The sequence below is a fragment of the Podarcis cretensis genome (genome assembly GCF_951804945.1).
Source record: "Podarcis cretensis genome assembly, chromosome: 16".
Classification (NCBI taxonomy): Eukaryota; Metazoa; Chordata; class Lepidosauria; order Squamata; family Lacertidae; genus Podarcis; species Podarcis cretensis.
Window position 1 is genome coordinate 6,547,176 of NC_137186.1, and position 13,004 is coordinate 6,560,179.

Here is a 13,004-nt window from a genome sequence, read left to right on the forward strand (position 1 = left end):
AACATCACTGCCTCCCTTACCTGAATCCCTGGAGAGCCACTGTAAACAATAATGTACACAATAATCAATGTATGCAATACTGAGCTAGATGGCCAAGGTTCTGTTTCAGTAGAATGCAACTTTCTATGAACCTACTCAACATGACATTGACATTGTTCATTCACGGGATTGAAATGGATGATGCTTTGGGTGAAATTCAGAGATTCTTAAAATAAAAAAGTTTAAAAGAAATCAAAGCTCAGGAGTTCATTATTACTAATTGTTTATTATTTATTCTCTCATGTATGCGAATGAACAGCAAATAGAAATAGCTGGATGACTCTCTTTGCTCTTCTCATGCTCCAAATGTCACAGGAGATGTTCCCCTTAGAAGAGGAGAAGAGGCAGCTGAGAATTTGGAGCATTGGGGTGGTCGAATTTGTTGCAGGGATAAAGCTGACAGAATGTATTGAGAGTGTCTCAAGTGCTCAGCAACTGGTGTTGAAATGACTCCACCTAATCCCTGCAGATTTAGGCCCTTTTAGGAATTCTCCTTGGTGTTATTTCAGCTTCTGGGATGGGACTTGGAAGACCTGCTGCTGCTGCTGTTGCTGTTGCTGCTCTTGTTGCTTCCCATGACAGCCAGATGAACCACGATTGCCATGACACCCTCCGCTGTTTCTCCGTCCCAGACAGCAAGAACCTCGGTCCTCACTGGTGGAAGACCTCCGGCCACCACAGCAGGACCCTTCCTCTTTCTCCTGCTTGTAGCATTGGTCTTTGTCCTGACGGGAGCACATCTTTCTTGGTTGTCAAAGCGAACCTGTAGGAAACAGATCTGGGCTTACTTTTGTTGAATCAGTTTATTTACAATTCCATTTGCATCCCAACTTTCCTCCTGGGAGCCCCACAAGGCATCCACACATGACCCTCCCCTGCCCCATTTCATTCTCACAACAACCCTGCTGTTGGGCTCCTTGCCTCCTGCCCCACCAGTCAGCATGGAAATTATCCAACATCTCTCTCACACTAATCCATGAGTAACCAATGTGGTGTCTTCTAGATGTTGTTGGATGGCAACGCCCAGCACCCCTGAACATTGGCCATGCTTGGGGCTGATGGGGACATTGGCGAGCAACAGATTGCTCCCAAGGTCACATTCAGACCATACATTTAAGGCCCCAAGAAACAACTTTAAACAGTCATGGCCTCCCCCAAATAATTTTAGGAGCTGTAGTTTGTTAAGAGTTCTGAGAGTTGTTAGGAGAATGATGGGAGCTGGAGTCCAGCAGCATTGGAGGGAACCAGATTCTAAGGCCTTCCACCATGCCAGTCCCAATGCGCACCAGTCACCACTGCCTGAAAGGTGGACAAGGAAGGGAGGGAGGGAGGGAGGGAGAGAGAGAGAGAGAGAGAGAGAGAGAGAGACTTACCTGGTTCACCAAAGAGATCTCTGGATGTGCAGCTGTTGTGAATGTCAGCCTCCCATCCAGTGCACCTTTTTATACTATTCCTTACCCAACCCCTCCTGTCGATTGAGCCATGGCCCAGCCATTCTTATTTGTTTTCTTTTCCTTTGCATTTTGTACCAATCTCTTTCTTAATTAGTTGGAGCTGTGCAACCTTGGCTTTGACTCATGGGATTGCACACAGAATTTCCAACAAGGGATTATGTCTCCATCCATTTGGGTCTCGGTCTTGTTGCCCTTGTGTCACCTGAGCAATGATTGCTGGACACACCCCATATGAGTCCCAAGGTGGGGAAACCAGGGGTGTTTCTCTCTCTTATGAGATCACTTGGTGTGGGCAGAGCTCATGCACATTCCATGGAAACTCAGTTATGGGTACAATGAACCAAAAGTACACATTCAATTACTCACCTTCTCTGTCAGAAAATTGTAGGACTGGAAGGCACTAGGAGGGTCAAGTAGTCCAATAACCTGTAATATGGAAATTGTTTGCCTAATATGGGGCTTGAACCCATGAGCCTTAGATGAGGAGCCTCATGCTCTATCGACTGAGCTATCCTGCAGCCCACGCGCACTGGTGTGACAGGAGTCTGCAGGATTTCCTGAAGTGGTGTCTTTCATCTCTACAGTGATGGCCACCAACTTGTATGGCTTTAAAAGGGGATTCAACAAGTTAGTGCAGATCAGACTAACAGTGGCTCCAAGCCATGAGAGCTATGTTCTCCCACTGTTATATGCTGTATGCCTGAGCATAATACCAGTCACTGGGAATCATCAGTAGGAAGAATTGCTGCTTGTGGGCTTCCCATTGTGGGTCATTTGATTGGCCAGGATGCTGAACTAGATTGGTCATTGACTTGACCCAGAGATATATCAAACATCAGTCATAAAAACAAGATTCCATGGAATCTCCTGGCCTCCCACCCTCCCTTTTGTGACTCCTGTTATTTATCATTTCTTTCTGCATCTTTTATGATAGTCCAAATCATTTACATCTCCTTTGTATCCAGAATTCACCCTTAAACTACAAGTGATATTCAAATCCCTACTAACGATTTTAACTGTTTACAATGGTCTTTAAGATGTTATAAATTTTCCCCATTCCTTATTGAAATTTTGGCCTTCCTGATTTCTGATTCTTCCGGTCCTTTTGGACATTTCAGCATCGTCCATCAACTTCATCTGCCATTCTTCTCTAGTAAGGACTTGGTCTTCTTTCCATCTCTGGTTGGTTTTATTCTCTTATGACATAACAATGAGAGAGGGGGCTCTCCCATTCATGCTCTGCCTGTCGCTTTCCTTGCAGTATTTAATAGTTGACTGAGAGACCTGGCTGTTAGGTTAGATGGGCCTAGATGATCCAGCAGGTACATTCTTATGATCCAGTGGGCTTTCTTTTTTATGTCTGGTAGGCACTGACAAACCCCTCATCCTATAAGACCATCCAATTGGCTGTAGTACAGTGGTACCTCGGGTTAAGTACTTCGTTCCGGAGGTCTGTTCTTAACCTGAAACTGTTCTTAACCTGAAGCACCACTTTAGCTAATGGGGCCTCCTGCTGCAGCCGCGCTGCCGGAACACGATTTTGGTTCTCATCCTGAAGCAAATTTCTTAACCCGAGGTACTATTTCTGGGTTAGCGGAGTCTGTAACCTGAAGCGTATGTAACCTGAAGCGTATGTAACCGGAGGTACCACTGTATGTGTATGGTAAGATGTGTAAACCATTCGATTGAAAAGCTCTCCAAACCGTGTACAAATAAAACTAAAATCCACAACCCAATTAAAAACAAATTACACAAAAGCATTATCATGGAACACAACATATGTGCACTCCCATAATCCCTAGACAAAATTTTATTGCTCCTTCATTCAATCATAGATTTGTAGAGCTGGAAGAGGTCACAGGGGTCATCTATTTGAAACCCCAGCAATGCAGGAATCACAGCTAAAAAATCCCTGATAGAGGACTTTCCAACCTCTGTTTAGAAACCTCCAAGGAAAGCGAGTCTTACGTAGTCCATTCTATTGCTGAACGGCTTGTAATGATTCAGTCATTTATTATATGGTCACAGACCCATTAAAACGAAACACAGAAAGTGTGAAACATGATCATTTAAACATTCACTTGTTCTATTATAACTCTGTGGCTTTCATGCTACTGACACCAATGCTTCCCCCCCCTAAAAAAAATATTGAGGGGTACTCTCATTTTGACTCAAGAAAATCACCATTTTATAGTTCAAATCGGGGGGAAATAAATACAGGAAATGAACCAAAGTACAACGATTCACAAAATGATTAGGAGTATGCGTACCTCCAGGAAAAAAGCATTGAGTATTACTATACTAGTAACAGAGAAATCACTCCTGATGATTCACAGCAATGATGGCCCATGTGTAGCCTTAGATGATCTACTATTATGACACTGTCACAAGGAAGGAAATGACACTCGTAGACTGCTGGAACTGTCCCTTTAACAAGACTACAATGAGATCATTGGAGCTGCGAGGAAGGCATAATGGTGTGTGCAGCTGAAGTTTCCATTTAACGAAATGGAAACGGGAAATGAAGTCTTCTTATGCAACCTATAAAAGCCACAGTGAGGAAGATAGAAAGATCTGCCTTCCTCTGAGTCAGATCATTGGTTGGCTCTGCATTTTCTACAGCAGTGGTGGCCAAACTTAGCACTCCAGCTATTTTGGGACTACAACTCCCATCACCCCTAGCTAACAGGACCAGTGGTCAGGGATGATGGGAATTGTAGTCCCAAAACACCTGGAGAGCCGAGTTTGGCCACCACTGGTCTACAGTGACTGGCAGTAGCTCTCCAGACTTTCCCTGCCCTACCTGAAGATGCCAGGGATTTAACCTGCAACCTTCTGTATGCAAAACAGATGCTCTGTCTTCAAATTATGGTCCTTCCCCTAAAATGGATTCTAGTCCTCATGGTTGTGAATTAAGGGCCAGTTTAAATAGGAAACTGAGTTATACTGATTCAATCCATTGGTCTATCTAGCTCAGGATTGTTTACACTGAGTGGCAATGGCTGTCCAGGATTTCAGGCATGGGACATACCTTTTTAATATTTTTTAATTATTATTTGATTTTAAAAAGTATAAACATACAACAAACAACAATTCAGAATCCAAATATCAAGATGACTCTGAATCTCCTGACTTCCCCCCATCCCTTCCATGGGTCCATATGACAATATTTACAACTGCATATCAATACAATCCAAATTTTTCCCTTCTAATTTATCCACAATTTTCGTTTCTTTGCAAGTGTGATTAGAATCCTGCCAATGTTTTGACCTGCTTGCAATGGTCTCGTAAATAAATTGTATTTTTCCCCCATTCTTTTTTTTTTTTTAAAAGTTCTTGTCTTCTTGATTTCCGAGCTTCCCAGTTAATTTTGCCATTTCGGCATAGTCCACCATCTTGGTTTGCCATTCTTCTCTGGTCGGGGTTGACTCTTTTTTCCATCTCTGGGCTAGAAGCATCTATGCCGCTGTTGTCCCATACATTAACAATCTTTTCTGGTCATTTTGTAGGGCCATAGCAACCCCCCCCCCAAGGCCTTTCTGAGAAAGGAGAGGTCCGTCAGGGGAACAAGGCTGGCATTGATGGAACAGGCTCAAATGTTTATTATTCAAGGTTGTAAAGAGATAAGCAGACTCAGGAATGCACATTGCCATGGTGTGGTGAGGCTGGTGGGGCCATTGCAGGAAGGAAGGGGGTCAAGCCCATATAAGGACATAGGAAGTTGCTATAACTTTTGATTTCCCAGAAATCAGGTGGTTTTACAAGAAATCAGGTGGTATTGTATTTTGCAAATCTATAAAAAGGAGGCACACCCTGACTGGGGTGTGCAGATTGCAAACTCATTGCTCTGTACCTTTGTTCTGCATATGCATTTCAAATAAATCCTGTTAAATCCTGCAAGGTTGGTTGCCACTTTGTGTGAATCTGTCCTCCGAGGACCCAATAGCAGATATGGAAAATGTCCAACATTTCCGACATCCCGAAGTGCTGGAGATTGAAGCTGGCACCTTCTGCATGCAAAGCAGATACTCTACCAGTGAGCTACTGAACTTCCCCTGATATTTCTTCCTGCTTCCATGGTCACCAGTTGCTGACGACAGCAAAGCAAAGAAAAATGGTAGATGTTTGTAAAGTACAGCAGAACTGCAATTTTTTAATCACTTTAGTTAAAACAGATTTAAGAATAAAACAAAGACAATAGAAAACCATCTTCATTATTGAGAAAAATATATCTAAAAGCTTAAGGGCTTCCTATCTGGTCATCTGTTTGGCCACTGTGAGAACAGGATTCTGGGCTAGAGAGGTCTTTGGTCTGATCCAGCAGCTGCGCTCTTAGCCCATACTCATGCACAATGCTGAAGATTTTAATCTGGATTCAATCTTCTATGGGCTCAGGAGACTGTCTGTTAAGGGCTTGCTGTCAATCTTAATGAAACATTCTCCCCTCCCACAGACATATACAGATCATTACATGGCGACGGTGCTCTGCGCATGTAATTTACCACCCTCCCTTCCAGCAGTAGTGTGTCTGCTCATGTCAATCACACCAAGAGCAGATGGAGGAACAGATTAAGTGTGGATGCATTTAGGGTTTGCTTTGGAATTTGAGCTGAATATTTGGGACGTGATATCCATTGAAATCAAAGAAAAAAATTAAAATGACTTTTCTCAGGAGGCCAGAATCCTTCTGGACAGCAAAATCTCAAGAAAGGCTTAACGATATTTATGTACCATATATATGTGACTACGGTGGCAAGGATTCAGAAATGGAAGGAGGCGAGAACACACTCAAAGGAAGAATGGTTGATGATGATGATGATGATGATGATGATAATAAATTTATTCATACCCTGCCCATCTGGCTGGGTTTCCCCAGCCACTCTGGGCGGCTCCCAACAGAATATTAAAAACACAATAAAACATCAAAAATTAAAAACTTCCCTAAACAGGACTGCCTTCAGATGTCTTCTAAAAGTCAGATAGTTTTTTATTTCCTTGACATCTGACGGGAGGGAGTTCCACAGTGCAGCCGCCACCACTGAGAAGGCCCTCTGCCTAGTTCCCTGTAACTTCATCGCTAACCCTCGTGAGGGAACTGCCAGAAGGCCCTCAGCGTTGGACCTCAGTGTCTGGGCTGAACGATGAGGGTGGAGACACTCCTTCAGGTATACTAGGTCGAGGCTGTTTAGGGCTTTAAAGGTCAGCACCAACACTTCGAATTGTGCTCAGAAGCGTACTGGAATACGTAGCAATGGCAAAATGGACAGCACCAATAAAAGATACAAATTTAGAATCTTTTAAAGAAGACTGGAAACCATTTCTGGTCCATATAAAAAGTTATTTCTCATATGCGAACACCATAGCGTGGATTGAAGTGCAAGAAAACAGCAGAATATATTAAGAAACATGTTGGAGAGGATGAAATAAAATAAGACGGAACCTTAAAATGCAATTGTATGCAGTTTGGGTTATAAACATCAAAATTGGGTGAAGGGGGGAGTAACTAGTTTTGCTGAATTGGAATATAGTTGTTGAGTAACAAATGTAATTTTCTATATGGAAATAAAGTAAAATATTATTATTTGAAAAAATGGAATTTGGGCTGAATTTAGAATCTGGGTAAAATTAGCAAGAATGAGCATCTTAGGAGCAACTGTTGAGAGATTCCCCCTTAGATGTCCCTCTCTGGACCCAGGAAGAGGTTGGCATTTTTTGGAGGTGTTGAGTAAACATTCCAGGTTGATGAGCAGGATATTATAGTGAGATTAAGCATTTAGGTGTCCACCCAATGGCAAACAGGTATGAGACTTGAGTGACTGGTTTGCTCGAGGGAGGAAGAGTCATGCAATTGTGTGGGATGCTTATCGGTGAACTTGATTCAGGAGAATGTGGGCCAACTTCATCCCAGGTTGGGGAAAAAAAAGTTCAGAGGGATTTAGGATGCGGCCTCCTATCTAAAAATAAAGGAAGATTCCGGTCGTCATCATTGAAAATGCAGGGCTGATTGAAATAGGCAGCTTGTGCCCCCGAACAGGGAGAACAGCCTTAAATGGAGCCAGACCAGAGTCACTGAAGGCAGTGGCTGTCGCTCCGCCTTGTGCCAGAGAGTTTTGTAAAGCCATTTCTGACCCTTGGGGAGGAGAGGGGGTTGCGGTCTAGCCCCTCCCCCAAGCGCGGGGGCTGGCATTTGGCCCCCGCGAGATCTGTGGGAATCCCTGGGCGTGCTTTCCACCCGCCCACCAATCGGCGGGCTGGGGAGGTGTGGCCTAGCATTCTTAAGGCCAGGCACGCCCAGGGACCTCCCTCTTTACTCCTGGCCAGCTGAGGTAGACATAGGTAGGTATGACCTTGCTATGGACTTCGGTTGGTCGCCGCAAGGGGCCTGGTAGGAATTTTTCCAAGTTGGCGAATTTACGGCCTTCTGGTTTTTTCGCCTACCTCGTAGCAAACATCACAACTTTCCTCAGTATTGGCAGTTAGGCATTGGCTGGGGTTCTATTGTTATGCAAATGGATGGGGGGGAAGGTACGCCATCACCTTCCCCCAAGAAAAGGGGTAGTCCGGTAGAGGACTCCGGGGGGCATTGTCTTGTCCGAAACCTTGGAAGGTAAGGGCCTCTGGCACGCCCCCAAGCGGTGACACCCGTGGGATCCTAGTTGGCGTACTTCAACAGGACCCCCACGGTTTGTGTTAACCCTTCCCGGTCACCATGCCGGGTAGTGGATAGGAGCCAATGCCTAAGGCCAATACCTTCAATTCTCTAATCAATAAAGTTGTGGCCTTTTCATGCCCAATTAAAACTTAAACTATGTGTCCTGTGTCTTTATTTCTCATGGGGGAGGGGAATTGACACGCAAGTTGTAATTAACAGCACATGAGGTGAAGAAAGACTTCCTGTTTCCTGTCCTGAACCAGATCTCCCAGTTGACCTCAAACAGTGCTGAATTTTAGGGGAATCGCGGAACACTAATCTCCCAGATGACCTTGACTTTTCTACCATGCTTCTAAGGCAGGGTTCAGCAAACTTTTTCAGCAGGGGGCCGGTCCACTGTCCATCAGACCTTGTGGGGGGCCGGACTATATTTTGAAGAAGAAAAATGAACAAATTGCTATGCCCCACAAATAACCCAGAGATGCATTTTAAATAAAAGCACACATTCTACTCATGTAAAAACACCAGGCAGGCCCATTTTAAATAAAAGGACACATTCTACTCATGTAAAAACACACTGATTCCCGGACCATCCGCGGGCTGGATTTAGAAGGCGATTGGGCCTTAGTTTGCTGCGCAGTGAACCTTCTTGCTGTTCTGGCTTCTGGGATAGCTGCGCAGCCTGCATTCACTCCATAAGACGCACACACATTTCCCCTTACTTTTTTTTTGGGGGGGTGTGCGTCTTATAGAGCAAAAAATATGGTACGTCTAAGAATGTAAGTTTTTTTGATGTTGAAATATGGTCTGAAGCTCAACATCAAAAAAACGAAGATAATGGCCACTGGTCCCATCACCTCCTGGCAAATAGAAGGGGAAGAAATGGAGGCAGTGAGAGATTTTACTTTCTTGGGCTCCATGATCACTGCAGATGGTGACAGCAGCCACGAAATTAAAAGACACCTGCTTCTTGGGAGAAAAGCAATGACAAACCTAGACAGCATCTTAAAAAGTAGAGACATCACCTTGCCAACAAAGGTCTGTAGAGTAAAAGCTATGGTATTCCCAGTAGTGATGAATGGAAGTGAGAGCTGGACCATAAAGAAGGCTGATAGCCGAAGAATTGATGCTTTTGAATTCTGGTGCTGGAGGAGGCTCTTGAGAGTCCCATGGACTTCAAGAAGAACAAACCTATCCATTCTGAAGGAAATCAGCTCTGAGTGCTCACTGGAAGGACAGATCCTGAAGCTGAGGCTCCAATACTTTGGCCACCTCATGAGAAGAGAAGACTCCCTGGAAAAGACCCTGATGTTGGGAAAGATGGAGCGCACAAGGAGAAGGGGACGACAGAGGATGAGATGGTTGGATAGTGTTCTCGAAGCTATCAGCATGAGTTTGACCAAACTGTGGGAGGCAGTGGAAGACAGGAGTGCCTGGCGTGCTCTGGTCCAGGGTGTCACGAAGAGTTGGACACGACTAAACGACTAAACAACAACAACAAAAGAATATAAGAAGGGCCATGGAGCATTCATTCTCCACTACAGCCTTGGTTGGGCAGAGAGACAGTGAGTGGCCCAAGGTCACCCAGTGAGATTCCTCTCTCCCAGGTCCTAGTCCTACACCCTCACCACTGTACCACACTGCCTCTCAAAGGGGAAGCTTGCCAACAGGAGCTCATTGCAAAAACAATGCTCTCCTCGCCTGTGATTTTAGACACGCCCATCCATATACAGATATAACAAAACATCTAATGAATGCAGGAAATGCAGAAAGTTGGGAACAGGGTGCACCATTGTGAAACCCTGTTTGGTGTCTTGGATTATCTGAGGTGTGTTTCTGAAATGAGAAGGTAAGACTCATGTGGAGGAACTGTTAAGTGATGTGTGAGCCATAATTATGAGGCAAGGCAGTGATGGATAGCTCTGTCATTTCCCCAGACACGTGAATTACAATCAACAGGCTTATACTCAAGAGATGGATGAAGGAAACCTTGTTTTATTGTCAAGGAGGAGTAAGCAAAAATATTGGGTCATCTCAAATGACGTGCTTTGCAGAGTGGAAGAATTAAAAAGAACCCAAGTTAATCAAGCAGAATACAGTGGTACCTTGGTTCTCAAACGCCTTGGTACTCAAACAACTTGGAACCCTAACATTGCAAACCCGGAAGTAAGTGTTCTGGTTTGGGAACTTTTTTTGGAAGCTGAACATCCTCTGTTTTGAGTGCCACACTTCTGTTTTGAGTGTTACGCTGAGGTCCATCTGTTTTTGCTATTTATTTTGTGTTTTTGTGGCTCTTTTTTGTTCTGTTTTTGTGACTGTGTGGAACCCAGTTCAGCTACTGACTGATTGATTGTGTGACTGCAGTACATTGTTTATTGTTTTCATTTTATGGATTGATGCTCTCGTTAGGTAGTAAAATTCATGTTAAATTGCTGTTTTGGGGGTTGTTTTTAAAAGTCTGGAACTGATTAATCCATTTTGCATTACTTTCTATGGGAAAGCGCACCTTGGTTTTGGAACGCTTTGATTTTGGAACGGACTTCCGGAACGGATTAAGTTTGAGAACCAAGGTACCACTGTAGCTTTTACTGTGCTAATATGGCCCAGGGCATCATAATCTGGAGAATGCAAGTAGAACCTCACTTGATGGGTGCTCCCTTCTATGAGTGCACAAAATAGCAAATTACATAATATTTCAAAAATGAGCCATTTGTGTTCCAAGACCCTTTGCTTAAAGACATTTCTATCCTTTCCCCAATGGCTCAGTGCCTGTACAGAGAATCCTATTTTATTTTATTTTTTGGTAACCATATGTTTTCGTAGAGCAAGTGCACTCGGTTCCTCTGGACGGATCATAGAATTCCTATCTTCCTTCACTTGCCCATTCATTTTAATAGGCCTTCACTGAGTAGGGCTAGCATTGGATTCAATTCATTATTGCTGAGATGCAACAGAAAGAGATTATTTTGCTCCCCACACAGCTGTAGGAAAGGGAAAACATAGTTCTTGATTTACAGAAGTGAAATGTTATATTATAAGGTATTCTGATACATAATTTAGAGCAGGATTCCTCAACCTCGGCCCTCCAGATGTTTGAGACTACAATTCCAATCATCCCTGACCACTGGTCCTGCTAGCTAGGGATCATGGGAGTTGTAGGCCAAAAACGTCTGGAGGGCTGAGGTTGAGGAAACCTGATTCAGAGCCTGAAATAGGAATAAAATGTAGTCTAAAAAGAACGAGCTAATTCAGTAAAGGAGGAAATAGGAGGTTCCTTGGATTTAGACGGATTGGAGACCCATTGAAATTAATAGATATGACTCACTTGGACCCATTAATTTCAATGCATTGCATTCAATGCTAGATCTTACCTAGCTATGCATCTCTTCACTCTGCCATGTGGCCCTTGGACCAGGATGTCTTCTGCAATTCCTGGACTGTCCCTGGAAAATTGGGACACTTGGAGGATATGGAATCCTTTACTTCTTCTTTTCCTTTTTTATTCTTTTGATAATCAGGCCATATTTATACCTTACTTTTAAAGCCTTTTTATACCACTTTAAACAGTCATGGCTTCCCCCCAAAGAATCTTAAAGATAAAGGGACCCCTGACCAGTAGGTCCAGTTGTGGCTGACTCTGGGATTGCGGCGCTCATCTCGCTTTACTGGCCAAGGGAGCCGGTGTTCAGCTTCCGGGTCATGTGGCCAGCATGACTAAGCCGCTTCTGGCGAACCAGAGCAGCACACGGAAACGCCGTTTACCTTCTCACTGGAGTGGTACCTATTTATCTGCTTGCACTTTGATGTGCTTTCGAACTGCTAGGTTGGCAGGAGCAGGGACCGAGCAACGAGAGCTCACCCCGTCGCGGAGATTCGAACCGCCGACCTTCTGATCGGCAATTCCTAGGCTCTGTGGTTTAACCCACAGCACCACCCATATTGGGCTTAAATTAGAGCAATTCCTCAGTGGTTTAACCCACAGCGCCACCCGCATCCCCCAAAGAATCTTAGGAACTGCCATATGCCTTCTTTTCTCAGGACACAACCTCTTTTTCATGGGTACGTAAAATGAGAGTCGTCATACTGATCCATAGTGAAAAGCAGAAGTCGGCAAATGTGTCCTCTTTTTTGCTCTTCAAAATATGGCAGCTCTAACAGAGTTAGTAGTAGACCTCAATTCCCTTCACAGAACTTCAATTCTCAGAGTTCCCTGTGAAGAAGGATCAATGGTTAAACCACTTTGGAAATTGTAGCTCGCTGAGGGGAACAGGGGATCTCCTAGCAACTCTTAGTATCCGGAACAAAATACAGCTCCCATAATTTTTGAGGAGAAGCCATGACTATTTAAAGATGTGACCTGGCGTGCAGCACTTTTTGCAACTGCCCCCAGGAAAATTAGACAAAATTATATAGCCGAGATAGCTATCAACTGTAATGGGGCTGAATTTATTTGGCTCCATCTACACAAGCTGTATCTTTCTCACTAAGCTTTGTACATAATTGTCTATTGTATTATTTAACATTACTTTTAATATATTAGTGGCCCCGCGGTGATTTTAGCTTATAAATTTTATTGTCTAATGTTTTAATTTGTATATTAAGGATTTTCTATAGCTATGTGAGGATTAGGTCACATTTTGACAATATAAATGCTTTAAGTTTTTGTATCAAACTAGTATATATTTTATTGAATGGCATGGTATACATTGCAGCAGCCTTTGGCTATAAACAATAAACTTGACTGACTATTTAAAGAGGTATCACGGTGTGCTTTGAATGTATGGTGTGACTGTGGCCTCTGTGAAGCTCCAGTCCATGCTTACAGATAAAGTAAAGGTAAAGGACCTCTGACAGATTAG

At 43.7% G+C, this 13,004-nt stretch overlaps 1 long non-coding RNA gene across 1 annotated transcript; it reads right to left on the reverse strand.

Annotated features, from left to right (window-relative positions):
- Nucleotides 1–245: 245 nt before the first annotated feature.
- Nucleotides 246–2,227, reverse strand: LOC307204617. Its single transcript, XR_013833753.1, has 2 exons — nucleotides 1,413–2,227; nucleotides 246–802 (listed from the first exon to the last, which is right to left on the reverse strand). It is a non-coding gene; the product is annotated as an uncharacterized lncRNA (long non-coding RNA).
- Between the last annotated feature and the right edge of the window lie 10,777 nt (nucleotides 2,228–13,004).